The sequence below is a fragment of the Elaeis guineensis genome, chromosome 9 (genome assembly GCF_000442705.2).
Source record: "Elaeis guineensis isolate ETL-2024a chromosome 9, EG11, whole genome shotgun sequence".
Classification (NCBI taxonomy): domain Eukaryota; kingdom Viridiplantae; phylum Streptophyta; class Magnoliopsida; order Arecales; family Arecaceae; genus Elaeis; species Elaeis guineensis.
The window spans coordinates 82273270-82293927 of NC_026001.2; positions in this window are offsets into that span (position 1 = coordinate 82273270).

Sequence of the window (20658 nt, forward strand, 5' to 3'; positions counted from 1 at the left end):
GGTTACTTCGATTGGTACAAGAATCAGTTTCTATGCTACCGACGTAGGTTCGAATCTATGAGATCACACACATTAAAAGTTTCTCTCCAATCATATGGCTAATCTGGTAAAGAGTCCTACTGGATGAGACTCTGTTGAAGAGTCCCAATGGATGGAGACTTTAGTGAAGAGTCCCACTGGACTGGGACTCTACTGAAGAGTCTCAATGGATGGGGACTCTGCTGAAGAGTCTCACTAGACTGGGACTCTACTGAAGAGTCCCACTGGATGAAGGCTCTGCTGAAGAGTCCCATTGGATGAGGCTCTGCTGAAGAGTCCCACTGGACGGAGACTCTGCTGAAGAGTCCCACTAGATGGGGACTCTAGAGAAGAGTCCTATTAGAATTGGACTCTATCATTAATGGAGGATTAATTAGAAATTAGATCATTAATTAGCTCAATTTGATTGAGCATTAAAGTATGGATCAAGTCTGATTGAATTGGATTTAATCAGGTCAGGTCTGATTAGGTTATGAGATGACTTAATCGGTAAGAGAAAAATGATCCTAATTTGATCAAATCTATGGCTCAATTAACTTATTGATTTGATTAAATTTAATTAAGATTATAGAGCCTAATTAATTTAGATTTATCATATTTTATTTGGGTCTAATTGGATTGGTTTGAAAGAAATCTAATTGGTTAAACCTTAGAGTTCCAAATAAATAGGACTCTATCCCTTGCACCATCTAAATTATCTCACATCTTTTCTCACCACACAAAATTAGTTTATACATGAAAAAACTAAAAAATAACTCTTCTTTTATCACCCATTGAGGATTAGAATTGATTGATTTTGATTAGAATTCAAATTAGTTTGAATTTCAACTTAAAATCTTATCCATATCCTTCCACACATCAGCAATTTTTGAAGGTGCCCATTATGTATGAGAAAAAAGAGTCTTCTTAATTGATTTTTATGCTTATTATTTTTTGATTAGTCTCTCTTTAAGTTAGATAAGGGTGAGAAAAAGTTAGAGTCAAATTAAAATTTAAAATAGTTTGAATTGCAACAAACTCCAGCCTTTATCCTGTCTTATCTGGTTTGTGCTACAACCATAAAAAGGCCATAATTTTGTGCACAAAAAAAAAGAGAGCTTTTTACTGTAAGATATGAGAGAGAAAGAGAGTCAAAAATACTTCATTAGAATGTAAGGATTGGGTGGGTTTCCTTCCTTCTTGGCATGAATAAAAGAGGAGACTGATCTCCTCTCAGGTGAGCGACCTAAACTGTTCTTGAATTTTGGATGAGAGAAAAATGATAGAAAAGAGAGTCTTCATCAGATTTTTCTCTACCATCCAGCATCTTTCTCTATTCCATCTTCGACATCAGAAAGGTCTAAGATGATCAAGGAAAGAGATCAAACTAAATTTACCATCAGAAGTCGACTGCGCGAGCTAGCACTCCCGCGGAGGGCTGATCGATCTGAGGACTTTGTGTGGACCATCCATAGAGGTCAGACGTTTGTGTAGATATGAGAGATCAGAGAAGACTTTCAGATCTATATTCTTAATTATGAAATTTGACTATCCACACTCAGGTATTGGGTTTGGAACCCTTGTAGTGGTAGATTAGATCTATCACTAATTGCTGTTCTTGTTCAAATGCTTGTCATTTTAGATTCAGATTTTTATGCATATAAATTCATGTCATCGATCTATTTGTCAGAGTTTTAAAATCAAATTTTATATATATATTTATAGATTAAATAGTTTAATCTAATATTTTTTTATTGAAAAATTTTTGAAATGCATGCATGAAACCCCTAGCATTCTTACAGTGGTATCAAAGCCACGGTTCGATATGACATGATATTATATGTAAATAGATCTATAATTTAATTTAAATTAGATTTGATATATGATATTTAGATCTAAAATTAATTATAGATCTGATCACACAAACTGATATGAGGTTATCTTGCTGTAAGATTTACCTCTTATAGTGCAAAGATTGTCCTAGTTTGTGCTGATCTTTATAAAATTTGATTTTAATTTGAAATATATAATTTTTATTTATAATAATTATTATCTGATTTTGATATGATCAAAACATAATAATCAGATTTGAAATAATTTAGATTAGATCTAAATTATTTAGATTAAATAATCTGAGTAGTGAAATAATTGGATCGAGTTTGTCACCAGGCCGTCTGGTCATAGGAGATAATAGAGATTAGATCTCTCTTTTTTTTATTTAATTGGATCTTCTTGTAGGGGTACCATTGTGACTATATCCTATGAAGATGCATGCAAAAAAAAAAAATTATTTTTTTCAAAATTTTAAGGTTGTGTATATAATACATTGTATGAAAAGTAGTTGCATCTAATCTATGCAATAAAATCTAGAATCATGAATATATTTAGAATAGTTTTAAAATAATTTATGATTGATTCTATTACTATTTATATAAAATTATTTTGATCTAAAATTAATATAATTATTGTAGTTCGTCTGTTGAGTCGACTCAGTATTGTTTGGGTCGACTCAGGACCATGGTTAGTCAGTTCAATTTTTATTGAGCTGACTCAATATAACACACTAAAAATTATGATTAATAGTTTATCATCAATGAGTCAACTAAGTCTCAGAACTTAGTCGACCCATTGTGATGAGAAGGCTCAATCCAAAGATGAGCTGATTCAAGTTTCAAATCTAAATGATTGTGCATAAAATTAATTATAAAAATATTTTATAAAATTTAAAATTATTTTCAAATATCGAACTCCTACTCACAATCTCAAATTTAATTAAGAATTAAGTTGAACCTATTAGATCTAGAATTGTGAATTAAAAATCTAATGTCATTCGCATAAAACGTGGATGATGGATTTATGGGTTAGCTTGATCAGATCCTCCTAATTGGATTAGACTTAAGATTAGAATCAAAGATCAAATAGACTAAAAAAAATTAGATTTAATTAGGATTTCTCTAGAGTCAATACAATAGTTATAGTTGGTCGAGTCCATATCTTTGATTAGACCCAAATAGACTTGGATCTTGAGCTCAACGGTCGAACTCAAATCCATAAGTAGATCCTATTGAAACTGATTAACCAGCTGGTGTCTAAGATAAGTTTGGCAGTCTTGATCGGTGGTCATTAATTGAGAGCTACTTGCATAGATTGAGTCTATGATGAGTTAATGGCATATCCCTCCCACCGATCTCACTTATCTGATCAATATGGTAAATCAAGTTTTGATTAGATCACTTAATGATTAGGGTTGACCCATGCTTACTAGAAAATTAGTTCGACTGATTAAGGTGCTCCTAGTTTGACTTATCTTTATCCTCACATGACTTGATGAAGTCAGTGAGAGGATTGATGACTTGTCAGTTGGATCGGCTTATTTCTAGTCCATCCTGATCTGACTTGGTGAAGTCAGTGAGAGGATTGAGATTAGTTGGTCTATATATTTAATTATGTTAACTAAATCTTCTAAATTATTAGGCTCATAAAATGAGCTATTTATGGTGATAACTAGATCATAGCCTCCCATTAAGGTGAATGGTAATGGGTCCATCATTTTTTATTAACATTGTAGGCACCATCCGTCTGGTATTTTTCTGAATGATGGAATTATTATTCATCATATGATGACTCTATTGTACCATCTGATGAATGGTTGGTTGGCTGAGCCATACTCGAGCCTGATTATTCATTAGTTAGAATCACTGAGTAGATTCATATTAATAGTTAGACCTAATCAGGACTTTCAGTGGAGGCCCATCGCCTACTGAAATAAAATCTGGAGTAAAATTAATTACTAAAAATTATTTACAAAAATAATTGGTTGAGAACCTACCCATAGATGCATATGGGTTGGCCGAGCCATACTCGGCCTGTATGTAATCTGTGTGGATTTTAGTACCCACTAAGAAATTAAGGTAATTTCTTGAATTGGAGGTAGAGCCTACCAATTCATATAAAATAGTGGGAGAACCTTTAGACTAAAGTCCATGTGTCTTTAGGCTTGATTAATTCATATACTAATTAGGTCTGTATTTTTTTTTCTTTTCAAAAATGGCTAGTAATTTATCACTCTACTCACTATTTGATAGTGATGAGCTTATTGGATCCAACTTCGATAGCCAGTATCGGAAGTTGAATATTGGTCTTGAGCCCAATCTAGCTAAAAAATTTAGGGCTGAATCGAGTCAAGCAGACTATGACCCAAATAAGCTGAAAAAAAATGAGCAATTAGTTGCTGATCAAGGTGCTTATATGATAACATCTTGTAATTTCATATATGTGACACTACTACTTGGATATTAGATACCGAAAGTTTAGTTCACATATGCAATTCATTGCAAGGACTTCAAGTTAGTAAAAAATTAGAGAACGACGAAAGATTTCTAAATGTGAGAGATAGAAGTCAAGTTTTAATTCGGACTTTAAGAATTGTTGAGCTTATTTTCAAGTCTAATAGTATTATTTTAAGTGATTGTCACTATTATCCATCTTTCTTGATGAATATAATCTCTATTGATCTTTTTGGCCAAAGATGGATATAGTTTATCAATAAAGAATGGTTATTGTGATATCATTATGAATGATGTTAAAATAATGCGAGGATAATTAAGAAATGGTATCTATACATTGTCACAACCTATGAGTGTAATGTACAGTCCAAATAAACGTCCAAAGCTAGATAATGCCATAGATGCCTACCTTTGGCATTGCAGGCTCGATCATATTAACAAAAGCAGGATAAACATGTTAGCATAAGAGGGTATCCTCAATATCAATGATTGTGAATCATTGTCGATCGGTGAGTTTTGTCTTCTTGAAAAGATGACTAAGTCATCTTTTACTAAAAAGGGTGAATAAGTTAGTGAAGTTCTAGGTCTAATACATAGTGATGTTTGTGGACCTATAAACAATAGTGCTAGAGGAGAGTATAGCTATTTTATTACATTCACAAACGACCTATCTAGGTATGGATATGTCTACTTGATGAAACACAAGTCTGAATCATTTGAAATGTTCAAATGATTTTGTAATGAAGTAGAGAAATAAATTGAAAAAAAATATTAAGACTCTTCGACCTGACCGAGGGGGTGAATATCTTTTCAGTGAATTTCTGACATATCTTGGAGAGAATGAGATTCTCTCACAGTGGACTCTTCCAGGGACACCACAGCATAATGGTGTCTCAGAAAGAAAGAATTGAACCTTGTTGGATATAATTTGATCCATGATGGGGTTTGCAAGTTTATCATCTTCTTTTAGAGATATGCACTTGAGACAGCCTATTTTGTACTCAATAATGTTTCAAGCAAGTCAGTTAGTAAAACATCATATGAGATATGATCAGGACGTAGGCCGAACCTCACTTATCTTAAGGTCTGAGGTTGTCCAGCTTACATCAAAAGATTACAAACTGACAAGCTCGAACCTAGATCCGATAAGTGTACTTTTGTAGAGTATCTCAAGAAAATGAGGAGATACTACTTTTACCTCCCTGCTGAACAAAATGTATTTGTCAACAGTAAGGTATATTTTTTGAAAAAAGAATTTCTTAGTGAAGGAACAAGTGCCTCTAAAGTCGAGCTTAACGAAGTTTGACAGGTAGAAGAACTGACACCAGTAACTAAATCTAAACCGGATTTGATAAAATCAAATTCAGAGCCCAATATACAAACATCCTTCAGGCGATCCGATAGAGTACCACATCAGTCGGATAGATACCCAGGTTTCTTGATCCGAGATAGAGACCTGTTAAGCTCGATGAGAACAATGAGGATCCAGTCACTTATATGGATGCAATGCAGAGATCTGACTCTGAGAAATGGCTTGAAGCCATGAAATCTGAAATGAAGTCTATGAAGATCAACAGTGTATGGATATTGATTGATCCACCTAAAGGGGTAAAACCCATGGGTGTAAGTAGATCTTCAAAAAGAAAAGAGACACAAATGGGAAGGTTGAGACCTATAAAGTCTGTCTGGTTACCAAGAGGTATTGTCAACATTATGGTATTAACTATGACAAGACATTCTCTCCTATGGCAATGCTCAATTCCATTCGGATCATGCTTGCGATAGCAGCATACCTGTACTATGAAGTCTGACAAATGGATGTGAAGATAGCTTTTTTAAATGGAGAGCTGAATGAAGATATGTATATGATGCAACCTGAAGGATTCACATCTATAGACGAGTCTAAGATGTGCAAGCTTCAAAGATCCATTTATAGATTGAAGCAAGCATCTCAGAGTTGGAACATACGTTTTGATAAGGTGATCAGAACATATGGCTTCATTAAGAATGGAGAGGAACCCTGTATATATAGATGGGGTAATGGTTCGATAATTGTATTTCTTATTTTGTATGTGGATGATATTCTCTTAATCGAGAATGATGTCCCTACATTACAGGAAATAAAAGTGTGGCTGTCATCACAATTCTCATGAAAGATCTGGGAGAAGCAGCCTACATTCTAGGAATGAAGATCTATAGGGATAGATCTAAGAGACTGCTTGGACTCTCTCAATCAACGTACATAGATACCATACTGAAATGGTTCAGCATGGAGAATTTTAAGAAAAATTATCTTTCGATAGGCCATGAAATTTCTCTCTCGAAGAAGGATTGTCCAACAATCTCTCAAGAGAGAGAGCATATGAGTAAAATTTCATATGCATCGACAGTGAATTCTATAATATACGTCATGACATGTACAAGACCGGATGTGACATACTCACTAGGAGTAGTGAGCAGATACCAATCAGATCTGGATGAGAACCATTGAAAGATTGCAAAAATCATCCTTAAGTATTTGAGAAATATTAAGGACCAGTGGCTCGTTTATGGAGAATCTGACTTGAAACTCGTGGGATACACTGATTTTAGTTTTCAGTTAGATCGTGATGATAGCAAAAATATGTCGGGATACATCTTTACCCTAAATGGTGGAGCTGTCTGTTGAAAAAGTTCCAAGCAGCACACCGTAGTCGATTCAGTATGCAAAGCAGAATACATCACGGCATCCGATGCTGCAAAGGAAGCTGTGTAGCTGAGGAAGTTCATCAATGAACTTGGGGTGGCACCCTCCATCGATGGTCCATTTCAGGCTTTTGCTGGGTATGGCGCAATAACTACAAACCCTAGGCACAGATAGGGTTTAAATAGACCCTTCTACGCCGTACAGTGCCACATCATTCGATCAATCAAAAAATTCTAATTAATTTTGAAAAAATTCAGATTGGTAGAGTGATGTCATCTGATCATATCAGATAAGAATCTCTATAATCCCTCCTATTGTTGGTGCCAACACTAGATAAACACAGTGAGATTGGCGCCCAACAGTTTGAGTCGATCAAGGCATAGAGTCCTCATCTCATGGGACTCTATCCTTATCTAATTGGGGCGCACGCCCAATCTGAATATGGCACCCACTTTGAGGCTTAATTTAGTAGGTGGACACTCTACTAAAACTCTCCAATGATCTCTTGCCAAGTGGCCTTCAGTCCAAGGTCCATGAGTCAATGTTTGACCAATGTCCTAAAATGAAAAATGACAGGTGACAGAAATTAGCAGGTGCTTGTCTTAAATTCATCTCATGAATTAAGATAAGTCTTTTTTGAGCTGGACTGACTCCAGTCAGATTGAGAAAAACTTTCTCAAGATTCTCTGGATGAGTCAAATCATATTTGGCTCAGTCGAGATAGAAAAGATTACACGAGGAGAAAGTTAGGCTCAATCATGTGCTAGCATGATTTTCTTGAACCTAATTGGATCTAATCCAAATCAATCGAGCTGGACTAGCTCAATTGATGACATCCAAATCCTAACTCTTATTTGTGTGACCTAGTTAGGTTCATTTTCATATGGTAATGAAACATGTCATGATCTTATCATCGACATCATCAAAACTCTTTTCGATGGACCAGAACTCTTCTGATTCAGACAATTAGAATGATCGATCATCAAGATCATTCTAATTGCTCCCAAAATCTACCAGTGACACCTAGCAGTATATGGTGGCAACCCATCAAAATAAAGATGAACCTCTCGGTGCAGCTATCTGTGTGATTGAGTTCCTCTATCATGAGTCCCGACTGAATTAGGGTTAAGATGAACTCGTCAAACCCAACATCAGTCATATGAATCAATTGATCGATCTGAGTTCGATGTGAAATCCCAATGGAAAACTCTTTTTTATTATTTCACTCTGCCATGGCCATGGGCTTAAGGACTCGATCTTTCGATCATCATAGGACTACTCTCATCTACCGAGGTTGATAGATCCCATCTTGGTGCGATTTGGTTCCTTCAATGAATATACTACAGCCAACATACACCTCAGAATTTCGAATGTCTAGAAGATCGAGTTATGGTGTAGTCAAACTATAACACACTCAAGATGAATTATCGATGTACCTCAGGTCAAAGAACTAGACATACAGCTGCAGCATCGAGCTAATAATCGACGAGAAGGTAGACTTCCTTATGACTGCTCGAGGTGGTCACGCTCAGTACTCTCATTCTTAATGAATACCTGTACTCTCGCTCCGGTGTCTCTACACCATAGACTCAAGACACATCTATCCTAAGAAACCGATCGTACACCAACCTTCTGGATCGATCACCATCCTCGTGATGATTCTATGGTCAAGAGCTGTTTATGAGTTAGTTATATAAATTCATGCCTTAAATTTTTAACTCTTGAAAATATGAATTAACATTCCTACTAACTCAAAGGATGTATCACAGACATAATGTAAATAATGTGATAGTAGAATAACCTTTTTATTCATTTATAGTCAAAATTATAAATTTGCCCTCAGATTTGTATAGGAATGTGTCGGCCAATCTGGCATCTAGGGCACACATCTAACAATCGATCCATTTGTTGGAGTTTTAAGATCAGATCTTATATATGTATTTATAGATTAAATAGTTTAATTTAATATTCTTCCATTAAAAATTTTTTGAAATGTATATATGAAATCCCTACACATCCTTACATGAAGCTGACATGGTTTAACTGTGAGAGTAGAGATTCAAGTTAAAATTTTGTACTTTAAATTTTATATTTACTCTAAGGACTTTAAGAAGCAAATAAAACTCTCACTATTTTCTCAATCCCTACACTCTCCAGATAAGAAGCAAAAATTCTAACACGACAACTAAATTTTTAGTAGGTAATGCGATCCCATCGATGCCATGTACCTCATCTGACAGATATTGATAATATGCACACTAATGTGTAGATAACTCCTTACTCAGATGCTTCTCTAAGCATGTTGCAGTGACTTGATCTCTAAGTCACGTGGTCTCACCTAATAGATATTGACCATACTACTTAGTTAAGCTCGATCCATCATTCACAAATAGGTACAAGGCTATTATTGGATCCCTCACCTGATAGATATTAGGCCCAACCCCATCCTTATCCTAGAGTAATTCTTTGCTAATAGAGTGGTTATGTGTTTTCAGTGCAACTGAGCCATTGTCATCAGTCACGAATAATCAACACCAGTAGCACATCCACACATCTACAATGATGGAAGATCTCTAGACTTAATATTTATGAGAAGGTTTAGATTTAAGTCTCATCTAATCAATCATCATATGACTGATCTAATTGGCATGGACTAAAGCAAACTGTCAAGCAATCATATTTAAGACTCAATCTTCCAAATTAATCATGTAAGTAGAGATCGGTGGGGATCCCCCTATTGCTTTTTTTAGATATCAATAAATTGTCAGATCAATAAATAAAATTAATTAAATAATCATCTTTAATTACTTGTCTTATATACCAATAGATCAATTGATCCAAATAGGTTAGCTTAAGCGAATCAAGCTCAAGCTATCGAGCCGAATTAGGTCTTTAAGTTAATCGATTCTACATATGGGATTCAATTTATTCGATCAATAATCATTGTATGATCAAAAACTCAATTGACCTAACCTTAATTAATATTTGACTCAGTTTGATTGATTGCTAAATCTATTTAAACCCATTATGATCAAATCAAAATTCTAAACATAATCTAATTATATGACTTAATTTTTTGATCTACCCATGACCAAACTTTTTATGCACAAACACTAATTTTAGATGTTAAAACTAAATTTTAAATTTTCTTTGTATGAAAGGTAAATTTTAAATCATAAAACTAATTTTGAGATTTAACATACTAGCATATATCACATATATGTATATAAAATTCAGATCTAAATAAAAATTTAGATCTTATCATGATATCATATATCTCATATACAAATCATCAATTAAATTTAAACTAATTTTTAGATCTAAATATGCAATCATGCATATCATATATAAATCATAAGTCAAGTCTAAATTAATTTTTAGATTTATACATGCATCCATATATCACATATATGAACTAAAAAATAACCTAAAATAATTTTCAGATTTATGCATGCCTTCATATATCCCATATATGAACTAAAAATTAAATCTAAAAAATATTTTAGATTCAAATTAAATATCTATACATCTCGTGTATCAAGCAAAATTAGAATATGAAATACTTTTCAAAAATATACATGATAATTTCATGCATATAAAATCTGTGGCTTTGATACCATTGTTGAAATTTTTATGGTGCGTATGCATGTATATTTCAAAAAAAAAAAATAAATAATGTAGTAGAATTGAAGATTAAAACTTCTTTTAATCTAGAACATACATGCACAAGCATATAACATACAAGGATCTACTTTATATGCTGAAATTAATACATATTGATTTTATGCTGAAATTAAATATGTGATCGGATCACATACCTAATTCATTATTTCTTTCTTCATATCTAGATCTAAAAGAAGGTAGATTTTTTTTTAGCAATGCAAGTATCTGACCTCTATGAGTATCCGCTCATGATCAGTCTAGATTAGTTCTCTTTGGTAAAGATCTTTCTTCTTCAAGAACAATCATCCTGCAAATCTGAACGAAATCTAGATCTTTTGATCAACTCATGATCTTTTCTTGATCTTCTTCTTTTCTTCTCTTCTCTTGGTCTCCTTCTCTTAATCTAGAAGCAACTAAGACTTGGAAACTAGCAAAGAAGTGGTGCTGCCCAAACACTTTTGGATGTTGGAAAGGTGGATGCCCAACACACCTTGGGCATTTTTAACCAAGAGGGAGGAGAGAGATAGGCATGGGGGGCTGATAGGAGGCCAAAAATAATATGAAAATCTGATGATTAAACCTTAAAGAGAGCTTTTTAAATAGAGGAGAGGTTTGAATCCTATTCAAATCAGCCTCTTAATGCGAGTCCCGCATTAGGACTCCTTGTAAGCCTCACCTTTGCCCATGCCAAATTGAACCAAGGGGTTGGTGCCCTTGAGGGTTCTCTCTCACACACCATCTAGGGGAGAGGGTGCACCCCTTCCATGTCCTTCACACCACCATTGAAGTGGGCATGCACACACTTGATCAAATCAAATGGCACCCCATGAAATTTAATCAAGAAATTAATTAGGGATTTGAACCTTTGATGCATAGGATCCAAAACCCTAGGCACCCAACATTTGGAGCCCAATAAATCTAATTTATTTAGGTTCTTAGTGTTAAAAAATGTGTCCCAAAGTTAATCATTAGACGATTGTGCTCATCTTGTAAATTGTATATAAATTTTTATTAATAAAAGTTATTTGATATTTTTATTATAAATTGACCATCTTTGAACTTCTGTGTTGTAATGAAGTCCTTAGGACTATTATTAATCGACGAAGAGAATTTGTCGTTAAGTTTTTAAAAATATTCGCGATCAAACGATACGCTATTAATAGGACGATAGCGATATCAAGTGTAGGTCGTTGTATGCTATATGAGTTGGTTGTCCTCTTAATCAAGGAGTATGGAGACACTGTTATGGCATGTAGATAAAATATAGAAGTACATTCGCATCGAACATGACCATATGTCGAGTACTCTGCTGTCAAGAGTAGCTCGTGAAGGGTATGGGTATAAGTTCCCTCCGACCTGAGACCATCATGATGACTTGTAAGCAACTCACAGTACTTTAGTACCGGACCATCCGAGTTTTTAACTTAGTAACAGAAGGATACTAGGTGCAATCTAGTACTTATCAAGTCAGTATGTGAGTCAAGATGGAATTGACCCCTCTGAATTGATAAGAGATATGCATCAATGTATTTCAATTTAGCAAAACTTTGACAAGATAATCCATGAGATGAATTTGAAATATTGAAATATAATGTGGTCGACTTAATTAGGATTGACAGTTAACCCTAAGTCACCTTGAGTATTTGGATCAAAGGAATGAATTATATGGTAACCATACGTCAGTAGGTTCTAGAAGGTTGCTTTGCAATACTTCGACCTATCCGATCGTCGGGTTATCATTGCTAAATGATTACATCGATTGGTATAGAAAGTTATTTCTATACTACTGACTTAGGTTCGAACTTATGGGGTTATACACATTAAAAATTTGATCAGATCTGATGGCTGAAGAGTCCAATTGGATTGTGACTCTAGTGAAGAGTCCTACTTGGACTAGGACTCTACAGGAGAATCCCACTAGGACTGAAACTCTATCATTTATAAGAATTAATTAGTAATTAAATTATTAATTAACTCAATTTGATTAAGTAAAGAGTTTTAGAACAAGTTTAATTGAATTAGATTCAGTTTGACTCTGATTGGGATTGATATGATCAAATCTGATTATAAGAGAAATATGATCCTGATTAGATCAAGATTTGGACTCGACTAATTCCTAATTGGGTTAGAAATTTGATGAGATATTTAGATTTTTAATTATATTAGGTTCATTTCTATCTATAGTTTCAATCCAAATTTGATTTGGATTAGAATTGAATTAGAAATAAAGAATCCAAGTCAGACTCAGACTCTATCCTTATCTTTTGCGCAACATCTGGATTCATGCAAATTTATCCACGTCTAATTAGATTTGGGTTGTGATTTTTGCATCATGAGAGAGAATCCAATAAGGATGGGTGGTAATAGCTGATGAGTCATAATATTATCTCTTGCCTAATTCGAATGCGATCCAAATTAGAGATAAGATGTAGATTAGGAAAGAGATTTTTCATATATGGTATATTGTTTGTGCCATATTAATTTTTCTCTTATTGTTCTTAAGAAATCCTTTAGTGTGTGAGACTCCTAATTCCTTTTCCATGACCTAAGAAATTTTATGGAATTTTTTGGGATGCCAAAAAGAAGTTTTGGTGTTGATTCATGGCATCCTTTCTTGGAAAGTTTCAATTCATAGTCTATAAAAAGGGGACCCCTCTCTTGGACATCCCATGATCAGTTCTCTTATGATTTTTTTATTTCTAAAGCCTCTTCTCTTTCTTCTTCAGGTCACCTACCACTTTGGAGTGTCCAAGGTGCTTGTAGAAGAAGGAAGAGATCAGCTGTCGAAGTTATTCACAGACTAGCATCTCCGAGCCCCTGATCTGCACCAGTCTTCGCATGGATTTTCTTATAGAGATCAGATGACTTCGTGTAGCTGCGAGTGACCTGAGGAACACCTTCTCTAACTGTTGGATCAAAAGAGATCAAGTTCTAAATTTTTTGGTAACGATCTCTAACTTATTTTGATTCTTATAGTAGATCTAATAGTTAGATCTAGAATTTCAGCATCGATGAGATCGATGTAATTTTTATTTTTAGATCTAAAATATATATTTTTCACATCAAAGATCCTCATGTGTAGTCTAATATTAAATTTTATACACATATTTAGAATTAAATTTATAATTGATTATTTTTGCTGCATAAAATTTTAAAATTGCATGTATTGTACTACCGTATATTTTCTTCAACTAGTATCAGAGCCATGTTGTTTTGATATGAATAACATGACTTTAGATTTGATTTTTTTTATTAGATCTGATTATTTATGATTTAGATTAAATTTAAATTAATTTATTTTTAGATCTGATTATTATTTATTTAGATTAAATTTCTGAATAGTAAAGTACTCGGATTGGGTAATCACCAGGCCATCCGGTCATAGGAGCAAGTAAGGTTTCATGACCCTCTCCTCTCATTCAATGGGATGCTCTTCATGATGTGTAGGGGTGCCATTGTGAGAACGCATGAAGAAGAAAGCAAAAGAAAAAATTTACTTTCTTGCAAAACCCTAGATCTTGAAACCCTAAGTATTGTTGTATATGATACAAGTTGCGAAGATGGTTAGTTACATCTAATCTTGTTTAATCAAAATTATTTTGATTTAAAATTATAAAAAAAAAATAAATTTGATCTAAAAGATTTTTTGGTTTGATGTAAAAAATTTACATGAAAATTTATTTTATGAAAACTTAACCATGTTGATGCAAAACTTAATTGAAAATTAAGTATCAAGCTGATTGGATATAGAATTGTGATTTAGATCTAATGACATTGCATCAAACATGGGGCATGGGTTAGCTCAAAGTAGGTCCTTCTCTTTAATTGAGTTAGACCTAAGGTTAGAATTAAAGAATTGATTGACCATATAGAAAAATTGATTAAGTCCAACCAAATATTGAATTAGATTAATCAGGATTTCTCTAGTACAATAGTTGTAGATGGTCAAGTCCATGTCTTTAATTAGACCAAAAGAACCTTGATTGTGGCTCAGTGGTTGAACCTGAATCATTAGGTTGGTCAAATCGAAACTAATTAACCAATTGGTGTCTAAGGTAAGTTTGGCTTTTCGATCGATGATTTTTAATTGGGAGTGGCTTACCTAGCTATTTCGATGGTGTCTAAGGCAAGCTTAGCAGACCCTCCCACCGATCTCACTTATCTGGCCAATTTGGTGAACTAGATTTTGATTAGATCGTTAAGTGATTCGAGTTAGCCCATGTCATTAAGGTTGATCAGTGTGACTGATCTAGGTGCCTATTCAATCAGCATGACCTAACCCGATTCAATGATTTGATGAAGTCAGTGGGAGGATTATGGTCTACTGATTGATCTTTTCTTCTCTTCTCTCTTCTCTCTTTTCTAAATCGATTAAACTCTCTAAATTATTAAATTCCTAAAATGAGCTGGTTATGGTGATAACTAAATCATAGCCTCCCATTAAGGTGAGTGATAATGGATCTATTATTTTTTATTGACATTGCAGGCACCATTCGTCTGGTGTTCTCTCTGAATGATAGAATTATCATTCATCATATGATGACTTTGATGAACTATCTGATGATGGTTGGGTTGATCGAGTCATCCTCAGGTCTGATTACTTATTAGATAGAATCACTGAGTAGGTTCATATCAATGGTTTAACCTTATCGAAACTTTTAGTGGAGGCCCATCACCTATTAAAATAAAATCTGGGCCTAAATTAAATACTAAAAGTTATTTGGAGAAATAATTGGTTAAGAACCTATCCATAGGTGCATATGGGTTGACCAACCATCCTTGAGTCTATATGCAGTCTGTGTGGATGCTAGTACCCACTAAGAAATTAAGATAATTCTTCGAATTGATGGTAGAAGCTACCAATTCGTATAAAATAGTGAGAGGACCTTTAGACTAAAGTCTAAATCTTTAGGATTATTAAATTTATATACTAATTAGACTTTGTATCTTCCTTATATGTGTAGATATGGCCTCAAACTTATCACTTCGATCACTGTTAGATAGTGAGAAGCTTATCGGATTGAATTTTGATAATTGGTATTGAAAATTAAAGATTGTCCTGGAGCACGAGCAGATCCTTTATGTGATAACAGATCCGACATCTGAGAAGCTTGCTCCTAACGCCCGAAGAGCGATCCGAGATACTTATTTGAAGCAGCTCAACAACTGCACCATAGTTTATTGCATCATGCGGGCCTCCATAAACAACGAGTTCAGCTAAAAGTTTGAAGAGGCTCAGTCAGAGAAAATGCTTCAAGTGTTGAGAAATTCCTTTGGTACTCCTGACAACGTTGAGCGGCACAAGACTAGTTGCACCATTTTCAATACCCGAATGAGGGAGGGTGCATCTGTTACCGATCATGTATTGTACATGATCGAGCAAATTGAAAAATTGAGCAAACTCGACTTTTCTTTGCATGAACAGCTGGAGAAGAATGCGATCCGGAACTCTCTTCCAAGTCCTACCTACCATTCCTTAGTCATTTCAGAATGACGAAGCCTGTAGTCAACTACCACAGTCTGTTGGGGTTGATGCAGACTTTTGAGAAAGATCACCAGCTCCATAAGGAGATGGTGAATCTAGTGGGAGGATCTTCTTCAGATAGTCATCGTCCCTTTAAGAAAGAGAAAAAAAAGAATAATAAGAAGGTGCCTGGTGCTGGGAGTCAGTCCCAGAAATCTAAGTTCAAGGCTGATCAAAGTCAGACAGAGTACTTTTTTTGCAAGAAGCAGGGTCACTGGAAGAGAAATTATCCTCAGTATATCGCTTTTCTTGATCCAAACAGGCCAAAGAAGAAGAAGCAATCAGTTGCTGGATAAGATACTTATGTGATAATACTTTGTAACTTCTCTCTTTTTGATACAATGACCTGGGTATTGGATACTAGAAGCCCTATTCATATTTACAATTCATTGCAAGGTCTTCAGGTCACTAAGAAATTTGGAGAAGGTGAGAGATTCCTGCATGTTGGAGATGGAAGATCAGTTCCAGTTCTAGCTTTAGGAATCATCAAGCTTGTATCGAATCTCAGTATATTGTTCTTAATGAGCATCATTACTATCTTAGTTTTCTTTTAAATATTATTTCTGTAGGACTTTTGGCCAATTCAAATTATGAAATATCAATAAAAAAAAATTATGATATCATTTTAAATGGTGTTACAATTTTATGTGGACAGTTGAACAATGATATCTATATTGTATCTAGACCTAATGTAATATACATTTCAAATAAATGTCCTAGAATAGATGATGTCACAGATGCCTACTTTTGGCATTGTAGGCTAGGTCATATCAACAAGAACAAGATAAACGGGTTAGCTCAAGAAGAAATTCTTGATAAAGATGATTATGAATTGTTACCTACCTGTGAGTCTTATTTGCTTGGAAAGATGACCAAGTCACCTTTCACTGAAAAAGGTGAACGAGTCAATGATGTACTGAGTCTGATACATACTGATGTATGTGGACCCATGAGCACATATGTCAGAGGAGAGTATAGCTATTTTATCATGTTCACAGATGATCTATCTAGGTATAGATACGTCTACTTGATGAAACACAAGTCCGAATCATTTGAAATGTTCAAATGGTTCCGTAATGAAGTAGAGAAACAAATTGAAAAAAATATTAAAACTCTTCGATCTGACCGAAGAGGTGAATACCTTTTTAATAATTTCTGACATATCTAGGAGAGAATTGGATTCTCTCCCAATGATCTCCTCCAGGGATACCATAGCATAATGGCATCTCAGAAAGGAGGAATCGAACTTTATTGAACATGGTTCGATCCATGATGGGATTTGCAATTCTGTCGATCTTCTTTTAGGGATATACACTTGAAACAACCTGTCTTGTGCTCAATAATATTTGAGCAAGTCAGTTAGTAAGACACTATATGAGATATAGTCAGGACATAGGTCGAACCTCTCTTACTTTAGAATTTGAGGGTGTCCGGCTTATGTTAAATAATTACAAACTGACAAGCTCAGTCCTAGGTCTGATAAGTATAATTTTGTAGGGTACCTCAAGAAAATAAGGAGATATTACTTTTACCTGTCTGCTGAACAAAAGATATTTATCAGCAATAAGGCACACTTTTTGGAAAAAGAATTCCTTAGTGAAGGAATAAGTGCCTCCAAAATCGAGCTTGACGAAGTTCGATAGATAGAAGAACTGACACCAATGATTGAATCTGAATCAGATTTGATGAGATCAAATCTGGAGCCCAATGAACAAACATCCATAAGGTGATCTAGTAGAGTACGCATTAGTCGGATAGATACTTAGGTTTCTTATCTAGGATAGGGATTCTGTCAAACTCGATGAGAACGATGAAGATCCGATCACCTATATGGATGTGATGTAGAGGTCCGACTCTCATAAATGGCTTGAAACCATGAGATATGAAATGAAGTCTATGAAGGTCAACGATGTATGGACATTAGATGACCCATCTGAAGGGGTTAAACCCATAGGGTGTAAGTGGGTCTTCAAGAGGAAGAGGGGTGCAGACGGGAAGGTGGAAACCTATAAAGACCGTTTGGTTGCCAAAAGTTATCGTCAACATTATGGTATTGATTATGATGAGACATTTTCTCCTATGATAATGCTCAAATCCATTCGGATCATGCTTGCGATAGCAGCATACTTGGACTATGAAGTCTAGCAAATGGATGTGAAGATAGCTTTCCTAAATGGAGAGCTAAACGAAGAGATGTATATGATACAACTTGAAGGGTTCATATCCACAGATAAGTCCAAGGTGTGCAAGCTTCAAAGATCTATTTATAGATTGAAGCAAGCATCTTAGAGTTGGAACATATATTTTGATAAGATGATCAGAACGTATGGCTTCGTTAGGAACAGAGAGAAACCTTTCATATATAAGTAGGCAAATGGTTCAATAATTATATTTCTTATATTGTATGTGGATGATATTCTCTTAATCGAGAATGATGTCCCTACATTACATGAATAAAAGTTTGGCTGTCGTCATAATTTCCATGAAAGATTTAAGAGAAGCAGCCTACATCCTAGGAATGAAGATCTATAGGGATAGATCTAAGAGGTTGCTCGACTTTCTCAATCCACGTACATAGATACCATGCTGAAACGGTTCAGCATGGAAAATTTTAAGAAAAGCTATCTTCGATAGGCCAAAGAATTTTTCTTTCGAAAGGAGATTATCCGACAACTCTTCAAGAGAGAGCGTATGAGTAGAGTTCCATATGCTTCGACAGTGGGTTCTATTATGTACGCCATGACATGTACGAGATCAGACGTGGCATACTCATTAGGGGTAGTGAGTAGATACTGTTGGAATAGTATCCCAAAGCCAATCGTCAGTCTGTTGACGGTTGTGCTCATTTTTGTATATGTACATGAATTATTAATTAATAAAAATTATTTTGGTATTTTTTATCATAAAATATTTCATCTTCTAATGAACTCCTATGTTGTGGTGAAGTCCTTAGGACTATTTAGACTCGACAAAGAGGATTTATCGTTTAGTTCTTAAATCTGTTCGTGACCAAATGATACGTTGTTATCAAGGACGATAATATTTATCAAGCATAGGTCATTGTGTGTCATATAGGTTGATTGTCCTCTTAACCAATGAGTGTGGAGACACTGGTATGGCATACAAGTGAGATGTAAGGATACATCTACACTGAACATGACCGACTCTGGAGCTATTTCTGCTGTCAAGATTTGCTTCGATGGAATATGGGTATAAATGTCCCTCCGACCTGAGATCGCCACGGTGACTTGCAAGCAACTCACTGCACTTAGGCACTGGACTACCTGAATTTCTAATTCAGTGACGGAAGGCTGCTGGGTGTAGTCAAGTACTTGACTTGTCGTGCGTGTGTCAAGATGGGATTGACCACTCCAGTTTAGGAGCTGTGTATAGTCGTGTTTCAATTTAGCAAAACCTTGACTAGGGTAGTCCTTGTGAGGAGTCACAGGACTGTTTGAGTTGAGCACGATTCGGATGATCTGATCAGGGTTGACAGTTTAACCCTGAGTCGTCCTAAACACAGGGGTCAAAAGGATGAATTATACAGTAACCATATTCATGTAGGTTCTGAGTGTTGCGATTGCGACTCTTTGACCTATCCAAACATCGGGTACCATTGCTAGATGGTCACTTCGATTAGTACAGAAACTAGTTCCTATGCTACCGGCTTAGGTTCAAACCTGTGGGGTCACACACATTGGAGGTTCCTATCTGATCTAATGGCTGGTATAGAATCCTATATATTGGGACTCAGTGATCAAGAATCAAAATTCTCTGATCACGAGTTTCACACATTATGGGTACCGGGGTCAAGAGTACCACTGGTTGGGATTTTTCGATCAGGGTTACATATCGATAAATTCTGATGCCCGATTGCCCATCAAATTTGGACTCAGTATTTATGAGAGGTTTAATTAGTGATTTGATCGCTAATTAACTTAATTTAATTGAGTAATTATTTTTGGATCAAGTCCAATTGAATTGGATTCAGTTGGGTTTGACCCGATTAGGTTAAGAGTTGACCTAATCGTCGAGATGGTTTGGTCCCTAATTTGATCAGGGATTGGGCTTAGTCAATTTTGATTTAATTAAAATTTTATTGAGTCTAATTAAGCCTAATTAAGTTAGATTTAAATTAGTCTAATTGGACCTAAATTATTTAGTTCAATTAGGTTGGTTTAAATAATTAAACCACTTTGACCCAATCTCCATGCGCCACCTCACTTCCATTGCACCCATTTGAATTCATGAGAAGAAACTTCTCATGAATTATTTTCTCATGCCAAGCCCTCTCCATGCCCCACTTTAATGTGTCATATGAATGGATAAGGATGATTGGTTGGCCATTCAAATTCAAAATAAAGTTTGAATTTGAATGGGCAATCAATCTTTGCACCTTATCCCTTTTTTTACGTCTTATTTATTACATGAGAAAAGATTTCTCATGAAATCACTCCATGCACAATTTAAGCCACGCCTCA